The sequence below is a fragment of the Sturnus vulgaris genome, chromosome 3 (assembly GCF_052056855.1).
Source record: "Sturnus vulgaris isolate bStuVul1 chromosome 3, bStuVul1.hap1, whole genome shotgun sequence".
In the NCBI taxonomy this organism is placed as follows: Eukaryota; Metazoa; Chordata; class Aves; order Passeriformes; family Sturnidae; genus Sturnus; species Sturnus vulgaris.
In genome coordinates, this window is record NC_142245.1 from 83,502,738 (window position 1) to 83,528,826 (window position 26,089).

Below are 26,089 nucleotides of genomic sequence, written 5' to 3' on the forward strand. Positions count from 1 at the left end.
TGAATTAAAAATGTCAAATCAAATGGACTCCGACTTTCTCCATAGTGCACACTCCAGCCATTTTTAATATAAAATATTGGCATTGCATTACATTTGTTCCAGCCCCATGTATGGGAAGACTGAAAAGGACTCCTGTAATGGAAATATAAGACTAAGAGGCAATTTTTAGCCTCTGCATTTGCAATATGAAGCTTTCCCAACTAAGTACCTGGATTATCAAGTTCCTTGAAGGATTTTTTTCAAGAAAGCAGCTGCCAGTAGTTGAAGTCTAATAGGATTTGCTTTAACTTGGAAGATACATGATGCCTTTCTACAGCTTAGGGGCAGTACAAGTGTTTTGAATTCATATTTTTGGATCCATTAATTTATGCTAGATCAAAGAAATCAGCTAGTAATATGCCCTTTGGTACTAAGTAATCACTTCTGTATCTTTGTTATATTAGATAGGATGCTGTACTTGGAAAAAAAACATTGCATACACTACAGATGCTATAAAGCTGGTGAATCCTGATAAGAAGTATTATTGTTTCCTCCTTTTTTGTCTTGGTATGAATGAAAAGCCATTTTACATTTACTTGAAAATACCTACCAATTCAGAAAGAAATGCATTCACTTTTTGCTACATTCTTTAGATCTGTGATTAGGTGATAAGTCAGAGGCATATAAGCTAATACATTATTTGTTTGCAATTAGGTCAACATAAATTTTTCAGCATTCTTTTTTACCGAGAGCATAGCTTCAAACTTCTCAGCTTGATGAGAGTAAAGCACTGATACAAACTTCCAGTTATTCATCTTTCAAGGAGTATCTATGACAAATTATGCCATGGCAAAATACCAGTATATAGTTTCAAATTTCATCTTCCAGCTTTCGGATTTTGGTTTGGCAGGGTTCTATCATTTCTACAACTCAGTAGATCTTCACAGTAATCTCCAAAGAGCAAGCATGTCAAATTACACAGCACTTAGAGTTTAAGCATTTTTCTGTTAGGGGTTAACAGCCTGTTCCTTGAATTCCTGGGAAATGTATCATCATAGTATTCCATCTTAACTTTTCCAGACAAAAGCTTTTTGGAACCTTGCTTTTCAATGTAGAGACAATTCCAGTTTCATGAAATGGTTTTAAAAGCCCTAAATGAAACAAAACCTGTGTGAAATTTCATTACTGGTACAAAACTGAGCTGTGCTGAGATGGACTGTTGGCTGCAGTTACTGTATTGAATCTAGCTAGTCTCCTCTGAGAAAATGAGGATAAATACTGCCAATAAAAAGAAAATGTGAATTGTGTTTTATCTGTTTGGGTCATGTGTAAAAGCAACCAACACAGTTGGGGGGCTCGGTACAATAGAAAATGGTAATGGTGGCTATAACCCACAGTTCAAAGAGATACGTCTTCAAAAAAATCAAGCATCTGCAAAAGGATATGAAAATCTAATTGGATGCTTTTATTTTTCTTTATTTAGGTGTTTACTAGCCTGCTTGGGGTACTTCTGCAGTCAGTTCAGGTTTGCCCTGCCGTCATCAGCATTAATTATATCAGCATTAATTACAGAGATGTTAATTTTTCTCCTACTCAGCAAAATCACAATAAAGTGTAGTCTAAGATATGTCTCCACAACTGCAGTTGTTCACATTTTGCTACAGTAATATTAACAGTGTGCAGCTGCTGTGGGCTGTAAGATGCTTTTGTCCCAGTAAGTTTCTGATTAGATGGCCATGCATGATTAGCTAAAGTCTGAGCTGTCCAATAGGAAAGGCAGAGCAGAAACTTCCTTGAGAGATGTGTTTGTGTCACTTTGTGTTAATAATCATATCCTTGGCATTTACACACCCAGTTTGTCTCTACATCTTTTATCAAACCTTCTATCTCAGTACCACTCATTCCCCAGCCTAACCTATATTTCTTCCCTCTGGAAGATTGAATGAGGACAGGGACATTGCAGAAAAGCTACTTGATCTGCTTACAGCAGTGTCCTCGAAGCCATCATTTGAGGAACAGCCTGGTCCTTTATGTGACAAAACTAGGGGCTTTGCTCCCATTTTTTGGAGGATTTGGAGAAGAGCCAAAGATTTGTAGAGATTCTGCTATAAGGTGACAGAATTCTGTGGGCTGTTATCAGAAGAGCAGCATCCTGCTGCTAACACACATTTGTAACAGAAAAATGCCCTTGCCTTCAGCTAAACCATACAGCATCACACACCGGGTATAAAGAGAAGACTGCTCTAGAGGAAGAAAAACAAGAAGAAAAAAATATAAGGGTTATTTGTCCAAACACAAAAAATAATACAAACTTATTTTTTTATTAGGCTCACCAGCATGCTGAGCTCTGAATTGAGTAAACCAGGGCTTCAGCCAGGGGCTGCAGAAGGCAGAAACTGAGCTTGACTGCTGCTCATGCCATGGGATACAGCTGCAGGAAAATCGACTGAGCACCGTGATGTTGTCATGTGGGTGAAGATGGACCTGTTTATACCCAAGCTAACTGGATGGCTGGAGCTAGTGCCACAGGGTGGGACCTCCACAGCAGAACCTCCACAGAGAGATACTCCACGTGGTAATGGGATGAGACATTGCTACAGACAGGAAATGATGGAAACCAGGAAATGGAGCAGGAATACATGGACAGTGATCAGCACGGCAGTGATTGCGAGTGAGCTGGAGATGTGTACTGATGTGAACATTCCCCTAAGCCACCAAATTAACAGGATACACAAAACCCGAGGAATTTCAAAGGAGTGGAAAAGGTGTCATGCTCTTGCTAGAAACCTAATGAAGACCAAAAGCAGACATGCTGTTCAGACATGAAAACATATAGAAAAACTGTAGTTGCAGGTTTTCCTTTTTTTCCACAAGGCTGAAACTTTAGAGAATGCAACAAGAATGCAAACTTGCACATATTTCAGAGAATTTTTTATCGGTTCCAGCTCCAGCAGAAATATTTCAATACACACCCACAAGGAAATGCTTGGAACGGTAAGAATTGAGGCTGTCATTCAAAAAATCTCTCACTGCCAATTCTGCTGAATACCTTCACGTGACAGGGGAAAAAACCACAACAACTGCTAAAGATAGAGTGTTGGGAAAGACAAAGACCTTCACAAGAAGGCACAGCAGATGGATGGACCTCAAAACATTCTTCATTTTCCACTGCTGAGAACTGTTAAAACTTAAAAATCACTCCTCCACCTCTGCCCAAGGTTTTAATTTTTTTTCTACAGAAGAAATTAATCTTACTGACTTATGTAGTTACTTGTTTTCTGAAGAAGGTTAATAGGACCTCTCAGCTTTAGTTCTCCCTGTTACATCTGCTGACACCATCTGAGAAAGAGGAGTTTGCAAGGTCTAACACCTCTGTTTTGAACTGCAGCTACAACAGACACACAGAGACACCCCTGTTCCCACATCACTTGTTTATGCAACAGGTCTCCGGGGGTGGTCTGGACATTTGCCTTGCTGTCCAGAAGAGGAAATTATAGTCACAAATAGCTCCATTGAACAAAAAAGGTGTGGCAGAGCTTCATTACTGAAATATGGATACCAGGAATATTTTGAATCTAGTTCTCAGCTAGATGGAAACCTGAGAGCTCCTTTTGGGAAAATTATTAAAATAATCATAAAATGCTTCAGGCTGGGAAGGGCCTTCAGAGGCATCTAGTATTACCCCCAGCTGAAAGCAAGGCTAACTTCAGTGTTAGATCAGCCTATTCAAGGCCTTCTAAACTTTAGAAAATTTCTGGGAATGGAGCACTACTGTGTCCCTAAGCAATGTGTTCCTGTTTTTAGACAATTTTACTATGAAATTTTTTGGTGGTGGTGGGTTTTTTGTTTGTTTGTTTGTTTCGGGGGGGGGGGGGATGTGTTTTTTTAAATTTTTTTTCATATGTGTGAGCTTTTTTCGTTTTTTAAATACATGGGAGTAACCTGGAGAACAATTTAACACTGACATAAGGCATAACTTAAGAACTAATAAGTTAACCATCTGTATTCCTCACTGCATACAGAAAGAATTCAGTTTCTCAAGAGGACAGCAGAAAGGTTATGGAGGACTTTTCAGCTGAGAAGAAATTCTCCCCCTTTGTGATGGGATTTTCCGAATACACTACAGTATGGGAGGTCAACAAAAGGCCTCCCCATTCTCATGCACAAGCCAGCAAGACTGTTGTCAGATCATACAAACTTTCTTAGGAAAAGCTTGGGAAGAGCCTGTCTTAGGAAACCAACTTAACACACAAAGAGACACAACCTCTGCTTAGGCATTGGGTCTGGAGTCAGCAGGTGCTGAAGAAGTTTCTGTTCTGTATTAGCCAAGGATCCTCACCCAGCAGCACAAGCTGACCTTACAGTCACCCATATTCCCTTTTCTTTTGAAGCAGGATGATGCCAGCACAGTCTAAATAAGTCAGTTCTTAAACTTTTTGTAAATCAGAAGAGGAATTCAGCTATTGTGGAAACAATAACTTATCGGTTAGAGAACACAATGAGACTGATGGCAGGGAAGCCCAAATGGCCTTGATGGGAGGGAAACCCCAGAAAAGCCCACTCAATTCATTATGGTGAAAGGACAAATATATCATTGGCTAAGCATGGTTACCCAATGGTTAACAGGTGTCAAAATTGTTTGCCTCTGATAGGACTTTCATACTTTCAGCTCTTACTTGGGTCCAGAGTGTCTGGAAAACATGGGTAAAACAAACACAGCAGGTAGTGAACAACTGAGTCACAGAGCAGAGAACTCAAAACACCGTGGTCACCTCAGCATGCTGATGCCACCACACAAAAGGACATTCTGTATTTTTTCTTCTCTTTTTATGACTTGCTACAGTATTAAAAAAATGTTTTATAATGTAGCACCCTAACAGCTTTGGAGGCTGATTAAATGCTTTATTCCTGTGTCAGCAATTAATTTATCCCAGGGTTATCTATGGCTTTATGCTTCAAATCAATAGAGATTTTCTGTTAAATAACCTTTAAGGAGATGAGGAAGCAATGCAGCACTTGACTGACTACTATACATAAAACTCCCAGAAAACAGTTTTATCTCTTATTAACTCAGCTAAATTACCACAGGCTTTCAAGGTATGTAGGGGTGAGATTTTTAAACCAAAAGGGGAGCATTGATTATCTGAGGGCATCTTATTATGAACAACACAATGATAAGTAATATCACACCAGTGACCTCAGGAAAGAGCACAGAAGCTGAATGTCACAAAAGCAAAAGCATCCAGAAGGGTACTCTTCTTCCTCCACTCCCATCCCCAATATCTGGCCTTTGTACAGAGCCTTTTATGTAAGACCAGATATAAAGGCAAGTCATAGGGGTTTGGGGAGAGAAATGAGACAGGTAGCAAAGCCATTCCAGGACTAGGTTCATTCAGGATAAAGAAAATTCTACAAGGAAATGAAATGGAAGGAGATGTTGCAAGGACTGACCCATCTTTGTAGTCTTTGCTACACAGAGTATCTGAAACTTTTGCTCAGGGAATGAAAAAGTCTTGCAGGATCAACTAATACACAACCAACACACTTCCTTTCCTCCTAAATAGTTCAGCTGTGGCTGTTTAAAAATATAATTTGAAAGATAAAATAAGGCAGACTTATTATTATAGTTTTATGATAGTACATAATATGTACTGTTCCAAAATTTTCTGGACTTCTGTTGTGCTCCTGTGATGTTAGTGCTGCACAGCTCTAGAAGAAAGTCGCAGACAAGCAGCTATTTTGATACAATAATATGTAAAAGAACCTGTTTTCGCATTCTCTTCATCCTTTTCCACTTAGGTCTGTTTCTGGCTCCTCATTCCCTAACCTAAATTCCTATCAAGTCTATATAAAACCACAGAATAAGAGTCACAAGTTCTGATAAATGCCAGATTTGAGGGGTACTGCTTTACCCTCAGAATTTCCAAAAGTGGTGAAGAAACACATTTGTTATAACTGTGATGCTTCTGTAGGCAGTATCAAAGACCTTGATGAAGAATCCCAAATAACTTTTTTTTATTGTTAAAGATGCCTCAGACATGTTCACCTTTAAAACTTTCAAAATGCATTTATATCCAGCTTGCAATCAAAGCCACACTGTTAGAGCAGGAGAGTAAGTGTGGGCTAAATAAATAAGGATGGGCAAGAGTCACAGGAATGACAATTTAAGGACATTCAGTGAGAATTATGTCAGACTGCAGGATTCTGTGCATGCATGAGTGTACATGAACCCAAGGCCTGGGGTGTGCAGGGAAATCCTTCCTCTGATAATTTATTTTCTTATTGTGTGTGATGGCTAAGACACTTAGCAGCTTGTGGATGATTAATCTTGTTTGTAATTATTGACAACTTCAATCAAGCATTTTGCTATTATTTAGCATGCATTTGCTAATAATTAGTGCCCAGTTCTTTTTTTTTTTTTTCTTTCCTGAGCACAACCATCATCACTCTTCAGCAACCAGAGCAGTCAAACCAATATTTCCTCCCCTTCCCTTCTCCTTTAGGAGTAACCTGTCACACAAACAACAATTATGCCTGAGGACTGATGATACAACCTCACATCAGTGTAAAGGTCTCTGTAGGGGAGCCAAGGCACCACAGACTCTGGAGACTGACTTTCAGCTCTGATGAGACAATAGAGCCTGTAATGAAGAACAAGAAGGAGATGGATGGAGATGGACTGCTGGGAAGGTGACAGTGTGGTGTCTGTACCTGTTGCACTAACAAGCTGGTGCCTGAGTAGGATATCAATGAGTGTGTAGATAAAGGTGATCCAGCAGCTGTGATTTATTGGGATTCTCTACAACTGACAAGGTTCTTCCAGAGAATTTATTATAGGCACTAACAAGACCTAAGGAAAGGTCCTTTTACAAAATTTTATGCTCCTATTGTTTTAATAACCAAGCTTGCTAGAAATCCCTGAAGACCTATCCCACCAAATCTGCTGCTCTTTACAACATGGTGAAGACACAAGTACCACTATTTACTTTTAGACCATATGGAAAACCCAAAAAACCCTACAGCTTCTATGAGGAAAACCAAGACCCTGCAAAGTAACAAAACATCAGCTGCAATCTCAACTCTAAATTTCTGGGATATCTAAATGCCTTCCCTAGGTACCTGTAATAGACTATGTATTCAGATTTACATTTCTGTAAACTGTGAAAACTCAGCATCAGCTTAGAGAAAATAAAGTGTAACTCTACATGGCAAAATCCAACTTTCCTCTTGTAAATGTCGACAGTAAGCAGTCCATGTCTCCAGTTCCTCATCCAACTGTACATGTACTTAATAAGTAAATATTCTTTCACTGCTCATTTTCCTTCTCTCCAACCATATCCCATTCACTCACAGCTTTAGTGTTGGTGGATATTGCCTTACCTACCTTCTTTTGCATTTTTCCTGAGAAATTACCCCAGTCTCATGACTTCATTATTTCAGTTGTAGGAACCTTGGTTCATAAAGCTGCTTAGTAAATGGATGCACAGTAGGATTCAGCCCAGCTGCTGTTACCCATAGCTTTTCTGAGTATTTAGCTCTAGACATAATATTATAACTACTACCTTTCCAAACAGGAACACTAATAAGACTTGGGCTTCCTTCTTAGTCTGTGAGCCTGTTAAGTTACAACAGTTTCAAATGATTCATAGGAAAATAAATATGAAATTGTCAAATTCTTCAAGGATGAATCTTTAAGATGTTCAGCAATAGATGGGGCCACAGAACTCTTTCTATGCCCAGCCTAGTTGAATCCTGTTCTAGAGTGGTCCCCTTGTGCCAAAAGCCCACAGAGGACTTTACAGCATGAAGGATGTGTAATTCCCTATTCCTTCTCAGAAACCCAGCACTATTCAAGAGGAAATAAGGAGGTGCAGTTTCAGCCTCAGGTCTTGTGCTTAGATTTCTCCAATTACATCCTGCCCTTTGACAAGAGCATCTGTCCTTTGCTCTCAATCACTCATTCTTCAGCTCTTCCCAGGTCTAATAGGGCAGATGGCAGCAGGTAGGGCAGGGACTGGGGCTCAGGAAGCCACATGAGAGCACATGGAGAGCAGGGAAAGAACTGATTTGGGAAGTGGGAGGACCCAGAGACCCATGAGTGTCTGTCAGCACTAACACAGCAGTTGCAGAGAGGGATTCACCATAGAGCAACAGGAATGATTTCCTATGGCAGGTGGTAGTTAAGTAACACGCACAAATTTTGGGTGTTGAAAAAGCCTGAACACTAAACAAGGTAAAGTATTGGAATGAAAATCTGCAGTGGCATAAAACCAAAATGCTATGTGTCAAAAGAGCTGTTCTGATTTTCTCTACTTGCCTCAGGAAAAAACTTAAGAGTCCACTATTGTTCCAGCATGAGAACTTTGGCAGCCTTCAGTACTTTCAGGTGATTGCTTGGCAGCTTGACGAATATTGACTTTCTTCTGTCTTCCACTTCCAAGCAAATAGATGTTATTTTCCACTTATCTCTCTTCATTGCAGTTTTAGAATCTGTTTTCAAATAGAAATCTGTCATTTTTTCTTAGTGAATTAAGAACTCATTCACACAAGTTATTTTGACAAGAGCAAACCTACCATAAAATCTTATTTGCAAGAATTACAGTTCTGAAATACTAACAGTGAATCTTGCCACCTCAAATTTTTATGAGGATGTTCAGTTTTCACAAGGCCATTGCAATGTGCCAGAAATTTACTGACAAATAAACCTGATGTGGGTTTCCATCCACACAGACATAAAACCTTTACAAATGACAGCAACTAGACATAGATCTCAGGTGGAGCCCATTTTACCTAATTTAGACATTCAAATTAGTAGTTACATAAGACTGCCAGCAGTTCCTCATTTGCAGTCAGTAGAAAGAAATAACAAATGAAAACACAGGTAAAACACACCAGACAAACTTCCCTGCAGATATGCTCATTACCTAGTCATTTAGAAAACTCAGGCTGACCAGCAAACGAAATGTTGTGGAGTGAACTAAACTGATGAATCCCAACAGGAAAGGGGAAGGCAGCCACCAAGAAATGCACTCTAATTATGGAAATCTTCTGTCTATTTGTTGCATATGTTTTTACTTGTGAGAGCTGAGCTGTAAAGGGAAGGAAGTTTCAACATCCTCCATGGTTAGGATCCTGGAGGATGTGTGGGATTGCTATGGAAATTATTATTTCAGACATTCAGAGATCTGCTCTGGAGCTAGCAGAACTCAGTGATAAGTTATTTTTTTGGAGTTGAATGAAAAAAAATGGGTCTTCACTGTTGCACTGAGGCAGGCACATTCACTTGCCCATAGTCTGTTTCTTATATGTGATTGTCAATAAACACATTTTAAAAAGTGTCCCCCGAAAACAATTAATTTGTGCCAAAAGGCAAGGGATGTCACTCATAGAGCTGCCTTTATGACAGAGCAGGGGCAGAGTAGCTGAAAGTCCCAGCACCACTCACATGGAGAGATGGCAGCCACCCCTCTGGGACAGCAGCATGGTCAGGCTGAGCCCCATCAGAAACTTGGAGGGGACACTGCTCACTTCTGACATTGAAGAGAAGATATTTTATAAACTTATTCCTCCTCATCTTTGCAAAGGAGTGAGAGGATTAGCAAGATCATCCTCTGAAATAAGCCAGACTCTGAAATATGTGGTCTTCCAGATCCCTTCAGGCTGGTGAGGGCTGGCATTTAGGAGCAAGCCTGAACCTTGAATGAAAGCTATTTACTGTCCCATGAGGAGACACAGACGGGTCTCCACTGCAACTTAAACACTTGGAATCACGATGTTTTTACATTTAACTCCATGTTCAGAACAGCTGCATCTCATCCCCAGGACTAACACACAAAAGTCTTGATTCCAGGGATACCTCTAGAAATACAACCCAAGCAATCCTCTGGCTGTAGACCAGCATCAGCAGCTGCTGCTGTGGTAGTCACTTCCTAAGCTTTGCAGTCTCCTCCTGCCTCTACCCTTTCCCAGCTTGCCCCAGCCATTATTTCTCTCTGCAGACTGGTGAGAAGCAGTAACAAGATTAGTGCTGCTTGAAAAGATTGTAACTACAGAGACGAAGGATCATTTCACTGATCAGTGGGCTGTAATTTAGAAACAAAGTTAGTAATATCATTCCAAAAAAACCCCCAAAAATCCAAACCTAAACTCTTTTGCTATTAGGCATATTTATTTATTGCAATAAATTTATTATAAGATTACCACTTAAAAGCTGGGATTTCACACTGACCAAATTACATTCAAATTAAATAAATTACCCCAGGAAAAAGATAGCAAATTCATTTCTATTCAACTTATTAATATGTTTTTTATGGCAACTAAGATATAAAATTTGTAGAGAAAGGAAAAGAAAATATTTTTTTAAAGACTCAAAATAAATCCTTAATCTTTATACACACATGATTTTACAAGAACAGATCTTGCTATTAAATTCTGAATGTGAAAAAGTGCCGCTTCTATGTCTAGATGGCACAAAATCACAGTGATAAGCTGAGTTGAAAGGGACCCACAAGGATCACTGAGTCCATCAATGTTCTGCACAGACCCATCTCCAGGAGTCACAGCCTCTGCCTGAGAGCACTGTGCAAACACTTCTTGAGCTCTGTCAGGCTTGGTGCTGTGACCCTTTCCCTGGGAGCCTGTTCCAGTGCCCAACCACCCTCTGGGAGCAGAACCTTTTCCTGATATCCAGCCTTAATCCCCCCTGACACAACTTCAGGCCATTCCCTTGGGTGCTGTCACCGTCCCCACAGAGCAGAGATCAGTGCCTGCCCCTCCTCTTCCCCTCCTGAGGAAGTTGTACCTGCACTGAGCTCTCCCCTCAGTCTCCTCCAGGCTGAACAGACCAAGTGCCCTCAGCTGCTCCTCACACGGCTTCCCCTCAAGGCCCTTCCCCATCTTTGTGCCCTCCTTTGGACACTCTCTAATAGTTTAATGTCTTTCTCACATTGTGGTGCCCACAACTGTCCCCAGCACTGGAGGTGAGGCTGCCCCAGCTCAGGGCAGAGCAGGACAATCCCTCCCTTGCCCGGCTGTGATGCTGTGCCTGATGTCCCCAGGACAGGGTTGGCTCTCCTGGCTCCAGGGCACTGCTGGCTCATGGTCATCTTGCCATCAACCAGGACCCTCAGGTGCTGCTTTCCAGCATCCCATTCCCCACTCTGTCCATATATCCAGGGTTGGCCTGTTCCAGGTGCAGAATCCAGCACTTTCCCTTGTTGAACTTCATGTGGTTGGTGATTGCCCAGCCTCTCATTTGTCAGAGTCTCCCTGCAGGGCTGCCCTGCAGATGGAGTCAGCCACTCCTCCCAGTTTTGTATCATCCATGAACTTGCTCGGTATCTCTTCCAGTCCTGCCTCCAAGTCATTTATGAAGATGTTGAGGAGCACAGGGCCAGGACAGAGCCCTGTGGAACAACCTCAGCAGTGACAGGTCACCAGTCTGATGTTACCCCATTCACTGTCACCCCTTGTGCCCAATCTGTGAGCCAGTTGCTCACCCATCCCATGATGTGTTTATCATGGGCTGGACATTTTGTCCAGAATGGTCCTCTGAGAGACAGCAGCAAAATATTTATAACATTTGTTTTAAAGTGACTGCTTTAACTGGTATTAAGAAGAGAAAAAAAATGTCCAAAACTTTAATTTCCCATCAGAAGTTCTAAAGCTTGATTTTTTCACTGTATTTTGCATAAATCATATTTTCTACTAATCCTTTACTTCCTATTAAAAACATTGAGCATTTCCAGATTGTTACTTAGATATTTTAACTAAATATGAAGAAATACACTGGTGCTGCCTGAAAACAAGCAAGAAAGGATTTTCCCTGGTTTCTACAGGCAATGATTACTTAGATCACAACCCAAAATCTGAAACAAAACTGTAAACCATTTTGAATAATAAGAATACTGAACTGCTACAGTTCTGCTCCAGCACACAAATTATATTGGCCATTTAGCACAACTTTGATGTAGGAGCTCAGCTCCATGTAGAGATTATTATCAATCCCAGCAACTGCAATGTAATGCAATTTCAGGAAATATCAGGCAATTTCTCTCCAGCCAAGCAGCCCATCACATGCCCTACCTCAAGCTGTGCTCATGAGGTCCCTGCAAACAGAATTTATTTTTGTGCACCCAAAGGACCATGCAGACCTGAGGCTCAGGCATACAGACACACTGTCTCAGGGGTTCAGCTGTTACACACTCAAATGGGGCTGTTAAGCTTGGCTGCTGTGCAGTGAAGTGACTTCAGCACAAAATAGGTAAGCTTTGAGGGCTGCAATTGTGAGCAAGCAGTGATTTGTATTTCTTCTCAAGGAGAGAGAATAGTTGTCAGTTTTTCAGCTCAAAGTAGTTGCTGTCATCTAGGAAGTCATTCATTGTTGAGGAGATCAAGTAATTTCCTAAATATCAGCTAAAAATTCCTTTCTTTCTCCAGGGATTTAATCCATTTGATTTATTAATTAATTATATAGAAGTAAAGCACTTGTTAATGGTGAACAAAGATGACAGAATATAATTTTTATCTAATAATACTAAAGTGAAGGGACTTAAGCATGCTTTTGAAGCTGAAATATCTACTAAAAAATTATAGTGAAAAATTCTCACCAATTCAATGCAGCTTTTTTAGTACACTGCAATATTTATTTATTTTTTATTTTTTAAATAATTGGTTCGCATAGCAAACTCAGAAAATTTTTAGGAACAACTTAGAGAAATAGTTATCACAAAATATCTGCTGAGCTTGCACAAGTGGGATGAGATGACTTTGGGGAATCTTTTCAATGCTTCATCTCTTCATGAATGTACTTTAAAATTTGGCACATCATAAGAAACTCTTCTAGTCCTTACAAAGAACGTAGTAAGATGTCTATAATCAATAAGACTATATTCTAGCAATGCAGGCCAGAATGTTACAAGAGAAGGAAACCAAAGAACATGGTTTATTAAAAAAAAGAAAAAAGTATTGGACTAACACCACAGGAAGACACTTGAATTAATAAAACGATTTTGCTTTTTATTCCAGCAGGAATAGAATGATTGAGAGAGTGAAAAATTCCCTAAATGCATCAAAAAGCAACAGGGGGAACAAACTCTACAGATATTCTAGGAAGCTCCTAAAACCTTTGTCATCCAAATGTACACAGCTTGCCATACTAGGTTTCTTTTCAGCTGGGCTTTAATTCACACTGATTTGTGGATCCATCCCTCCAAGAAAGACTCACAGTACCTTAGTTCACTTCCCTGGCTCCCTGCCAGATCTTTTTAACCTCATCTCAGGTCTTCAGTCAAAACTCCTATAAAACCTACGACTTCTGGTCCGTATTCTGATCACATCTATCATGCAAGTTTCAATTAGATAAATTATGAATTAACCTTTGGGCACCTTCTCCTTGTTCAGGAGTCAGAGCTTTGATCTTGGACAGTAGATAACTGAAACCAAAAAATCTGATCCTGATTAGGTTTTTTTGGATGTTTGCTTTCCTACTGGAGGAAAAAAAATGATACATTGGCTATGTCTCTCAGTGGAAACACAACATGTATTGTGAATCTTCTACAAGCTAAGATGGTCAGAACCACAAGTCTTGTGTCATGATTTTTAAAGTTTTCTTTACAGCTTCTTGATGAACAACATTAAAGTTGATGCACTCATCACTAATCTGGAAACAAACATGAACAACGTTGTTTACATTACAGATAGAAAAGACATATCCCCCGTGTGAGATGTTCAATGATGCCTTGCAATATTTGAGCACAACTTGGAACATGAAGATACCTCTCTATTGCCATTTATCTCCTCTTGCTTGTGTCAAATTAACAATATGCTTTAAAATAGTTCAACAACCAGCTGACAGGGCCTTCAAGTGAGAGTCTCATTGTCCCTAGAATCAAGATCAGAATAAAAGAGCCTTACCTTAAGCTCTTAGACAAGAAAATTGAGATCAGAATGAGTAACTGAAAATCATTAATAAAATAATAAATAAGCTAAAAAAGCTGACAGAAAAAGATTATGAGGGAGGGAAAGTGGAAACATATTTCAGTGACAATCTTTCAAAGCTACAGTAGCTGGTCCGATTGAGATCTTCTTGAATGTTTTCTGCCAAGGCAAATTATCCTTCCATTTCTGTAATCATTACTTTAGTCCTCTTCATCAGAGAAATAAATAGTTACATAAGCCTCAAGATTTTAAAGCCTTATTTGATGATTTTTGTTTTGCAGAATCCTTTACAGCCTGTATCAATTCTGTGTACAAGCAAGTTTTAGCAGTCCTGATAACAGGACTAGAGGGAAATGGAGTCTCAGTGCTGCTATGCAATATATGTTCATCTTCTTCATTAAAAACAGACAGGCAGAACTATCTACACTTTGTACCATAGCTCCTCTGATGAATTTGGATGACAAACACAACCAAACAATGCATTTCAACCCATGGATTGCTTCATTGAGAAGGATCCTGAATTGGCTCCACACCTGGTGCAAGGGACAGTACCATCTGGCCCATGGCTAGCAAGCCCCAGAACATAATGCACCAATCTCCTCAACAGAATAAGCAAACAGTGCCTGTGTACATATAAAGTTCACAAAACTAACTTCTTCCTCTATTATTTTCAACAAGCTGCATTCTTTTTCACTGAGTGCCTCCAGCTGAAAGCCCTAACAACAAGAAATCACTTCTAATACATTTATATGTATCTACGACAAAGGATGATATTCAATATTCAAAACATTCCTTGCTGCTATTTCATTTGCTTTTTCCACTTGATAATAACCATAGTAGGTTACAGGGAAAAAAAGATTTAAGGTAAAAAAAACCCCAAAACACTATAGCTTTGCTTCCCAGAAGTTCCTAATTCTAACCATAACTCTTTATATTAAATGTCCTTTCATTCGTCTTTCAAAAGATTTTAAACTGTTTATATTTTTCTAACTTGATTAGAATGTGTTGCCTGAAAATCCTGACTTGTATGTTAAATTGAACTGTCAGAGACAGTTTATAGCTGGTGTGTGATCACTTTAATCAAGGAGGTGGCTATTCCAGTTCAAAAGTAAGATTTATTTCCCAAAAAACTGAAGCACCTGTATTTTTCATTGACATTATATAGCACTTATACCAGTATTCACAACAACAATCCTTCAGGTAATTTAGTCTTCTTGTTAGTGTCCATTCTTGCCATACAATTACTGACTTGCCTGTTATATGATCTTTTTTAGAGAAATGGCATTGGTCTGAAGAATGTAACATTTCTACCAATGTGAATTAGTAGAGATGTTACGTGAATAACAGTAACCAGAATAATGGGTTATGTGACTAAATAGTGACAACAGATTATACTCAGTACAGCAAACACAGACTGCATTTCATTTGCCTGGGCTCCTTGTATCAGCATAGTGCAGGTGCTCCTTTGGAGTTACCCAGCTGTGGCTGTTACATGCTCAGCTGCTGTTTGCTTGGTATCCATCAGTATTTACCACAAAGCTGGTATTCCACTTATTTTGTAATCTTCTTTCTTGATGTACACCATATGCCAACTAACATCCCATAAATTACTTTGTTATTTTCAATCTGTATTCACCATTGTGGCTTACATTTTTAATATTATACACTCCCAGAAAAGTGAGTTTGAGTCAGCAGAGCTGCTCTCCTGTGATTGCACCTGATGGATCCTGCAGAATGGTGCTTCTCCCAGAAAAGGGTGACTGCCGTGGCTACCATGGCAACCATTGTGGGGTCTGACAATGAATTTCCTACTCCTTTCAGTTTTAAAGAAGTACCTCTCTACCCTGTCTCCTGTAACCTCTAAATTGGTGGTTAAGATAATCTTCAGGACTACAGCCAGAAATACAGGGGCTAAGTAGAATTTTGAACCCACGACTTCTTTCTTTGAATATCAAACTCTTTGAGTGTATATAAGAAGTAAGCAGTACCACCAAATATCTATCCTTTAAAAGAAAAGGTTAAGCCTTGCCCCCTACAAATGAATAATCACAGACATGCTCTGAGAAGAAGGCTACTTGGTGATGGGGTGACCAGACCAGAAAGAAGGGCTTCCATATAGGTATTTGGAAGCTGTCTGCTCTGGAATATCAAAGTGGGTCTTCAAACTACATTTAGCCTTCTTCCTAACCTTCCTGGATATCGAGCTTCAAACAACCACTTAATCCAGCGTTTTACCCATTTGGATCTTGTTCTGACATGCCTGACGGTCCCCACACAAAGATTACTATGAATGTGTACTGAAGTGAGCTTTGGGTTGCTTTGTCAGAAACAAAATGAAGGGATTACAGTATCTTCATGTAGCACATCAATATTTAAGTATTTTATTTAGTCTGTTCTTAATTTAGAGACACCTGGCTTAAAGGGAGCTGATTCTACTTCTGCCACAGTGCTAATGGCTTCCACAGAAAGCAGCTGCACCATTTTTTTCCAGTAATCTCCAAAATTTTCTTAATAACTGTATAATTCCTAGATCCTTTTGTTATCTCATTTCAGATGGTGAATGAAGAAACAGCTGTGATAGCTGTGTGCCTTTGCCTTTAGTACCTACTCCAGACACATGGAGGAAAGACTCTCTTTAAAATGCAAGGCAAAAGATAATACAAATTATCATACTGCTGAGACTGGAAAAACTCTTAGCAGCTAGAACACTAGGGAGAGATAGTAAAAGGGGCTGGACAAATTAAACATCCAGTAGGAAAATCTGAATTCTTGTTCTGTTCAAATTATTCTGTGTGAAACTTAAAAGAAAAAGGAGATCTCGGACTTCACAGTTGAGACAGAATTATCTAGTGTGGCAAAAGTTTGAAGTTTGCCTGGTGTTGGTGTAGAATAGCTGTCCTGCATCTGAGGGATCAGTTCTTTGAAAAAAGGGCATATTGAATCAAGACAGTGTTCAAGCCATGAATCCCAAGGTAATGAATGGGTCAGCAGCACTGGGTTTCCAGATTTTTATTTACACCATTTCCCTGTTTTATTCAGATGTGCTTTCCTCCAACTCTTGGTAACTCCATACCTCACCTGCTTACATTTTAAATCTGTGTCCCCCTTGCACTGCATTTGGGAGTGAACTATCTAAATCTAGGTCTATTTTGAGTGGCAGGAACTCACAGAAACAAGAGAGCTTTAATTTTATCTTCTATAGGCTGCTTTACTCTGTTGTATCTCCTTCCCAAATAAACTTTGCTCTTGCTTATGCATTTCAACCAGATAAACTAGAGGGCTAGTCAGTCACAGGATATTATTATGACTTTTTCTTTGCTGAGCACCTTGATTAGGCACTGAATTTCAGGCTCTGACTTTCTTCTTAGAGCTCAATTATTGGGAAAACCTCGAGAGGCTTTCATAGCTAACATATGCTTTTCCTTCATCTGATTTTTGCTATGAGAAAGCCTATCCTCATCCTTGAAACCTTACCAAAATTCATTCCTGCATTCTCATTGTCTGCTTTAACCATCTCCTGGAACGCTTTCAGACTTGAAGTCCTCTTGTCTTGACTTTGCTCTTCATCTCTCCTAAGTCTTTCCAGTAAGTACACCCTGCATGCCAGGTGGTGTACATTTTATATTCCAGAAGCTGCACCTTATCAGCCGCTTTCCTTAGCCTTTGTGGTATTTTAAAATCAAATTAAAACTTTTCCTCCTTCTCTTAAGAATCTCCAGTAGACTTTCTGACCTCTCTTCTATACTCTCTTCCATGCTTATTCTACACCTCTGATCTTGCCCTCCACTCCCTCTTCTCTATTTGCACCCTCCTGTATATCCCAGAGATTTTTCTCTTATCTGAACCTGTTTTATACTAGAAACCTGCTTTACAGCTTAGCCTTTGACACTGATACACATTTTATTTTCCCTTTTGTTTCTCATCATGCAAGTCCACTCTCACTAGCTCATCCCTGAAAGTTTCCACCACTGACTCAGAAGCTGTTAAATTCCATCCTACTGTTCTGCTCCTTGCTGTGTCCCTATTCTGCCAGAACCTTTCTGCTGGCACAGGGCTCCTACTCACACTACTGTATGTTGCTGTACACATCAACACAAGGGCAATGTGCCACTATCACAACACTTACTTTCTTCTCATAGCTCAGATAATTTTGTCTGATTTTCTCTTCCTCATTAACCAGAGTGAAAAATCATAACATGGGATAGTAAATCCCCTCACTATGGCTACTAGAATGATATGAATAAATAATTATGCTGGAACAACATAACAACATAACAACATTTACATAGAAAACCTGTATGATTTCTACATACTTCTGCAGACAAAAACAAACAAACAAAAAAACCCCAAACCAAACAAAAAACCACTACTTTTTTAAGCTCAGGAGAATGTATTTCTCTGTATCAGACCTTCAATTTTACAGAAATGCAAGCTCTCTGTACCTTATTAGACTTCCATGATACACTACATGGTGTACACGGTATTATTTTAAAACTCACCAGAGAGACAATGCAAAAGTCCCTGGGGTCTGACAGTAATTTCTTAACCGATTTGCCCCTTTATTGAGAGTTTTAGTGAGAGTTTGGGACATGCAATAAGCATAAAGTGGGTCTTTTAAAGCACAGTGCTTTTTTACCTGTTTCAGTACTGTTTTTTACTGTTACAGTTTCCTGTGATGAGGAAAAAAAAGGTAAATGAAATTAAATGAATAAATGAGTTACCCTATTGAAAATCCCATCATTAACTTAGTGGAAATAATTAAGAACATGGTGGTTTTTTTCAAAATATGCCTGTTTATATATATGTACACATATATATACTGTTGGAATGTAACAAAGGCAGAGATATATGTTGAGATTCTGCATTATTTAGAAAAGTTTGGGAGTTGGGTGTGTTTGGAGTTTTTCCCCCTCTTCCCATGGTATTCAACCTATTCACTCAACAACAAGACAGTTTTTGAGGTGACAAGCATACTAGATACCATTTCCTAAAAGAGTGTATATAGTTGTATCATTAATTGTGAATTAATTTCTGAAGTAATAGAGCTCATTAAGCTACTCATCAGAGACGAGTCTATCCAGTTCTGAACTTCTGCGTCACTGCAGTTTCTGACACCAGTCACAAAATCCATGTGGCTCTTGCAAGGGACACAAGCAACAATGGCTTTGTTTTGCAATATTTCTTAATGTGCACATTTACATGAAGCATAATTTCAGGGTTTTGTTCTTTTTGTCTCTTAATTCAATGCCTTTCACAAACAGAATGGCTTCCCTGTAAAATACTAACACCAATTTGGCAACCATTCTAAAGCACTTCATGTGTAACATTATATAGAACACTTAGAAAAGCCTATTTGTTCTACTACAAAACCTTTTTACTGCAGAAAGAAGGGGAAATTGGTTAAGCTTTTGTGATTTCTGCCATTAAAATTGCTCCTATCAAAGTCTGCTAAATAAAATATGTCAGTGTTCCAACACAAATGAGTTTTGGTCCAATAATCACAACATATCCCAGGTGGAACATGCTAGAAATGCTTGGAACCAAAAATTATCCAAACCTTTTGAAGATTACTATTTGCCCTAGGTTTGCCACATAAAAGATTAAGAAATAAGTTGATATTGACAGGTATATTTTTCTAAGACTGGAAGGAAAGAAAGATTTTGAGAGAAAGAAACTTTTTCTTACTTCAGAAAGAAGTAACCTATTTCAACTTTATCAAGAACCTATTTCAGTATTATAGAGAAAAAAACAAAACCACTGCTTAATTACTGTTTCCCAGCAATGCCCAGAGGAATTAGAATTTATAAATTAACACATGGCTTGATTACCATTTCTAAACCAAAACTCATTAAAATTTAAATTTATATCCAGTTTTTTAGGTTCAGATGTTGGTTTAGGAACCAGAAAAAAAATTAAAGTTATCTTTGTTATGTGACCTTAACCATGTAAAGTTATTTCAAACCCAGCCCAGCAGGAGCAAATTTATGCTATTTAAATGCAGTTTAAACCATATAATCTATTACAAGCTTTTGAAGCACTAGTGTATGTTTATGTCAAATTTATTCCAAATCCCTCAACCATCCCACTATTAGAGAAACTTAATGCCCTATACAGGAAGGATTTGTTTATTTCCTCCAAGTAAATAACCACACCTCTCCTTATAGAACATGAGAGCATCCCTTCCTTTCTCAAGGCAAGATTTTTGATTTCTTTTGGCGATCTTTTTCTCCAATCATATGAGCATTTGTGGTGTTTAGTATATATTTTTATTTATTTATTTATTTATTTAATTTTTTCTTTTCTGAAGCCCTCGAGGAGTTGCAGTGTCTCATTTTCTCTGTAGGCACATCCTGCTGACGGGTAATAAGAAGGACAGGTTTGGCTGTTCTTAACATTTTTGATCAGGGCTTTGCTTAAAATACTTCATCACCAGACGATGTTAAGAGGAGACAAGATGTACTTCTAATTTCTAATTTCACATAGAATGTGGAATACATTTTTAATTTTAGGTGCATACCCTCCTATAACAGGTTTACAATACACCAAACGTAACACAAAAAAATCTCAGTGCTTAAATTCCTATATTTTCTCAAACACATTGAAGCATGATTGAAATATTAACACGAAGATATCAAGAGTGAAAAAGAATGTACAATTTATACAAAAGCAAAGAATAAAAGCATACATTAAAATAAAATTAAAATTGTGATCTCTCACTCATACCAAAATGTTTTTGCATGCATAATTTAATGAAAACCCTATTCAATTTCATTGAATTTTTATGCATTCCGTAAATCTACCATGGAAAGGCCATAAGTCAAAACATTTAACCTGAATGTTTCCAATAAACTTGTCATATAAAGTCAGGGATAATATGCCTAGAGAACATCACAGAATTGTTTTAGTGCTCAATTTTTAGTCAGGCCAGATCTCCAGATTTATTTATTTTCTCAGAGAAAAAAGAAGCAATTCAACATTTCTCGGAAATCATAAATAAATAAATGTCCTTGCATAATAACAGTAAAAAAGTAGTTAATATATCAATCAAGTTCGGTTCCCATGGTATTTCTATAAAGTAAAGCCACATCTATTGACCACTGCTCTTCCCTAATTACCACTGTTGCAAAATTGAGAATTAGGAACGTTATCTGTTTTGAATCATGTAGTAAAACAAGCAGAGTTGTGTGCAATCCAAATAAGCCATCAACAGTTGGATAGAAGAAAATCATTGCAGTTGGACTGAAAGGACAGATGAGGATTTCCTCTGAAGGTTGCTTTCTGGACAAATCTTATTTGAGGGTTAGACTAGATGTTAAAGGATTTGTTAATAGTCCCTTTCAACCCAAACTATTCTATGATTATTTAAGAATAGAAGTATTTTTCATAGATAATGAAAGGTGAAATAAGTCAACAACATACACAATGTTGGGAAGCATTGTCACAATGGAATGTACAAAAATGAGAGGAACAGAGGCAGCCTTACATGTGGGAATAATGTGCTAAAATGCAGCTAAGCCAGCTGGAAACCACAGAGGAGCCCCAGACATTAATTCATGATGACTTGATTTGAAGGACAGCCCAAATGTAGAGTAACTTACTTCCACAGCTTCCTCAAGACACCTCACACAACTCAGCAGGCACCAACAGACCCTGACTGACACAGAACCATGGTCTCTTGGCTTTATATTCATCTATGATATATCTGTCCCTCAAAACACATGAATGTTCCTTATTTGCTTTTAATTACTGACTTTATAGTTCATTTGAGGAAGAGACAGAAGTATTAATTTAGAAAAAATGGCTTAAGTAACTGAAGTTATTTGCCAACTTATTGACAAACTTGGAGTTAACGATGTAATTTGAAAGATCAATTCTCTTCTCTGTGTAGAGATTATGATTAAAGGAAGAAGTGAATAACAATAACAATGACTGTGGCTAAATTACTGTAAATTGTTCAGCTAATTAAAAATAAACAACGAATATATCAAATCAGAATGAATCAACCAATGAATCAATAATAATTTGCTCTTGAATTTTGAAATTATCAAGTCACTGAATTAATATAGAGAATAAATCATGAAGCTGACAAAAGGAAAAAAATGTCTTTTTAAATAGCTCAGCAATTCATGCATAGAGATACTGCTGGAAGATGTATTACATCCCTTGATTCAGAAAACATAAAAGCCAAGAATGCATCCATCTGTCTCCTTCCTGCCCAATAAGTAATGCCCTGTCTGCCACTATAGCCTTGACTTAATAGTTGAAAAATTTGGATATTCATTCTTAATGTAGCTCTTTGACTCAGGGAGTTCATCCAAAAGAGCAGCTAATTGCAGAAAAATAATGAATTTAAGTACTTTCCCTTCATTCAAATGCTAAAATCTCACTGCAGCTAAAATGAGTTTTTCCACCTGCTTCCTTCACAGAAATTAACAGAAATCTTAAAAAACAGAGGTAACTACTGAAAAATTAACAACTCCAGCACAATTCTTTCATCTTAACTACATAAATTTAGATAACAGCCAACATGAAATGATAAAAAAAGCACAAACAAATAAAAGAACAGAACAAGTAGATGTTTAAGATCTGAGATCCTGCTTGAACAGTGTTGTTCTTCATGGGAGTTGTTAGGTACAAATAGGAGGAAGACCTTGAGGACAAGATGAGAGTGGAGCCACAACAGGCAAAGAACACAAGGAGATGCATGGTCAAGCATGAGCTTAGGCCAAGACAGTGAGAAAAGAAGGCACTAGCCTAAAGAACTAAGGCAAGAGAGGATCCAGAGGCCGAGATGAAGATTGGCCAACTTTCTACCAGTCTAAATTCTACTGGGAAAGAGCATGGGCCAAAACCCAGGCATGAATAATGGAACAGAACTCAGAGACACACTGTCTAAAAAAAATCAGACAGCTTCAAAAATGTGGATAGGAAATTTACTGCAATTATTGCTTAGGAATGTGCACTGCAAATAACCTCACTCAGACTGCCTTCTAATAATCTATCAAAATTGTTGCTCCCTTAAATCAGACTTGAGAAATATATTACTAGTGGAGCAGTCCATAGAGACACACAGAACTGTGGTCCCACTGTGAGTGCTCTAATACTCACCCAAGCATAATTCAGTTTTTTAAAAGTCTGTAAGGAAAAGCTCAGAAGGATATATGAACATGAATGTGACAACTTTCCTTTTTGTTTTACCTTGGAGTCATTGCTTGTAGGCAACTCTTCCCTGATGTGTAAGGCTCAGAGTCCAACCAAAAGAAAGTATAGCTACAAAGTAGGTCACCCAAGGTCCTGAGGGATTACAATGCTTGATAAACTGCACTTATGTGGAAGCAGCATCTTGGTATGTGTCAGTAATACACCTTCTGTATTGTATCATAACTACCCATAGCTATCTCTTAATGGAAACAGAACTTTTATTGAATTCCAGGGAGTGATGACAGTAGTTCTCATCCTGCTAGTCTCATATTGCACCTTGACATAACTTATTTATCTAGTTTAAAAACCTCTAGCAGAAGATAATCCTACATTTAATTTTCCCAATTACCAGCAGAAACAATTTGGGCAATGATTTCTGTGGTGAAAAGCAATGTGCTTTTTTACAAAAGAGGTGCTGAAGAATGAATCCACTTTTGGGATAAGAAGTTCTCGATAGAATACAGGTAGATTAGGCCTTTGAATTAGATAAAACTCAGAAATTGCAGGGAACCCATGTATTTGCAGATAGAGGATAAACAGCAGAACTCAAACCTTTTCTCCCTTCTTGATGATACTACCAAAAATAGAGAGATACTTAAAAATCAGATGCAATTCTAATCTTACCAAGGGATGAAAAAATGGGCTCTCAGAGTCCCCTATGCCTTAAAAGAGTCCCCAGAAATGGGAAGGCTGTCAGATAGCAAAAGAACAATACAGATAATACATCCTCAGGCTGTGGGATTTGTGAATTCATGGGACTACGTTGAAACAGCTGTGGCTAGAGGGTTACTCAGAGAAGCTGAAGGGGGTCCTGCTGCAAAGTCATTAAGCAAATGTCCTCTCAGGGGCTCTCAGGACTTGGAAATTGGCTGGTACCCAAAGGTATGACACATTCAGAAAGGAGTTGAAGACTCATGACCTCTAGCCCTTTTCAGTCAGAGGAAAACTCTAAAATCTTCTTGTGCTGCATTTTTTTGAATTTAGTCTCATTTTCCAGAGATGTTCTTTAGCAAAACAGATGCACAACACAGTAGCTGTGTTCAGCCACTGTAGATGGAGGTTGGTGGTTGATGACAACATGACACACAAAAAAAAGATAATCAGTGAAACTTTCATGGCCAAGGCAAAACAGTAAGTGATGAAACAGAAACTATATTGACAAGAACTGAAATGCTACACCTGACTTGAGCCACTGCTGACAAAAGGAAATGAGAAGCGCCACAAAGTTTTTGAATGTCAGTCTTACACAGAGAATTAGAAAAAGGAATGTTTGAGAAATAACCTAAAATATCACACAAGTGAACAATCCTCACTCAGGCATGGTTTGGCTTACGCATTATCCAGAAATTTAATGAGAGTAGAAGGTCCACCCTGCAGAATTTAAAATGCCACTTTGAATAATTTTAATATCGCATACCTGGATTTTTAAAATTATGAACATGTACTAGTACGTCATATCTTCCCTCTGGATGTCAACTCCCAAATTCAAACAATTTTAAAATCTAAAAATCTGAAAAAACTCACACTTTTTTATGTCATCTGCTGTTGTAACTGGTCGTCTAGCTTTGCCTTACTGCTGTGTTAAATTTAATTTAAATTCAGAATTGTTTATGGCAGAAACTTTTATTTTTCTGCAAATTCAATGTTAACTTGTAGTGCAGTCTGGTAAGAGATGGGGATACAATTGAGAAGAAGAAATGGAAGTTCTGAGTGAAGTTGTGTAGAAATCTATTACCTAAGTTATTAAGTGTCTGCTGACCTGGGTTTTTTCATATTTTACTTCTATTCTAGCTGCAGACGTTAAAAGAAGTGGTGTTTTTCACTCCTTAAAGGAAAACTGTGTCAGCCAAAATATTAGACTACTCAGTTGAAGTCTGAAATGAGAAATTAAATACACCTTCAATGTGGACATCTGGGAATCAACCTACAGAGATGAATTACTTCTGTTTCTCTCAGGAGTGCAGCAAGGAAAAAAAATGATACAAATGCTACCACTCTTGAATAGCCTATCCAGTAGACAGAGGTCTCCTCTTCCTGCCTTCACTTTCTCCCTATAACATGAGGATGCCAAAAGTTTGGATATTTTCTCTGAACAGACCTTATTCTCATTCCATCTTTTAAAAACTATGGATTAAACAGAACAAATACCTCCGACTACTTTCTGCTTTCTTCTTTTCTTATTTCAGCTGAAAGATCTAGTTTCTGACAGAGAGTAAAGCATGACTTAGTTCTGTCTGTACTTTAAACCAATCCTTTTTAAGCTGGAGTTCAGCTAGAGTATGCTCCATCTGACAACTCTGTTCTGCCATGCTGATTCCTGCATGTAACTTTATAAGCTCCAGTGTACATATGAACCAGAAATTCAAAATCAGATGTAATATTTAAATACACCTTTTATGTATGTGAAAGCTTCTATTAATCGGTCCCCCTTCTCTTTATTGGGCTAAAGAATTCTAGTTTTCCATTATTCCCACAAACATCATGGTAGATGTCTAATCATGAAGAAGTTTAAAAAACCAACAATCCCACCATCAATTCTCTGCCTACAGAGAGATCAAGGGCCAAAGCCAGGTTTTTCACAGTGATGCCTGAAGACAAGAGAGATAACAAGGATAAGTGGAAATAAAAGGCATTAAGAGTAAGTAAGGAGAAACATTCTCATGAGGCCAAAAAATAGCAGAGCATGCTGACCAGAGTAGTCACGCAGTCTATGAACTGGTCATGCTTCCAACTGAGCATCCTTGGAATTTTTCAAAACTCAACTGCATAAATCACTGAGCAATCTGGTTTGTCCTTCTAGTTGATCCTGCTTTGAGCAGGAGACAGGACTAGACATTTTGAGATTCTTTCCAACCCAAATTTTCCTACAGTCTTAAAAATCACAAGGCTACCTTTTTGAGAGTCACTAAAACTCTGAAAAAAATAGGTGTATCCAATGCTATGTGGTGATGTTCACAAGTTTAGCATGTAC

General features: G+C 38.4%; 1 long non-coding RNA gene across 5 annotated transcripts in view; it reads right to left on the reverse strand.

Annotated features, from left to right (window-relative positions):
- LOC148224457 (uncharacterized) overlaps positions 1-26,089 on the reverse strand; it is a 55,473-nt gene that overhangs the window by 23,372 nt on the left and 6,012 nt on the right. For 2 of the 5 annotated variants that reach the window (XR_015802657.1, XR_015802655.1), the window contains exons 1-2: positions 13,756-25,078; positions 8,297-8,469 (exon numbers count right to left, since the gene is read on the reverse strand). This is a non-coding gene — a long non-coding RNA (uncharacterized LOC148224457). Of the gene's footprint in view, positions 1-8,296; positions 8,470-13,755; positions 25,079-26,089 lie in introns of those variants that run through there. The other 3 variants (XR_015802654.1, XR_015802653.1, XR_015802656.1) reach the window with 3 other exon arrangements.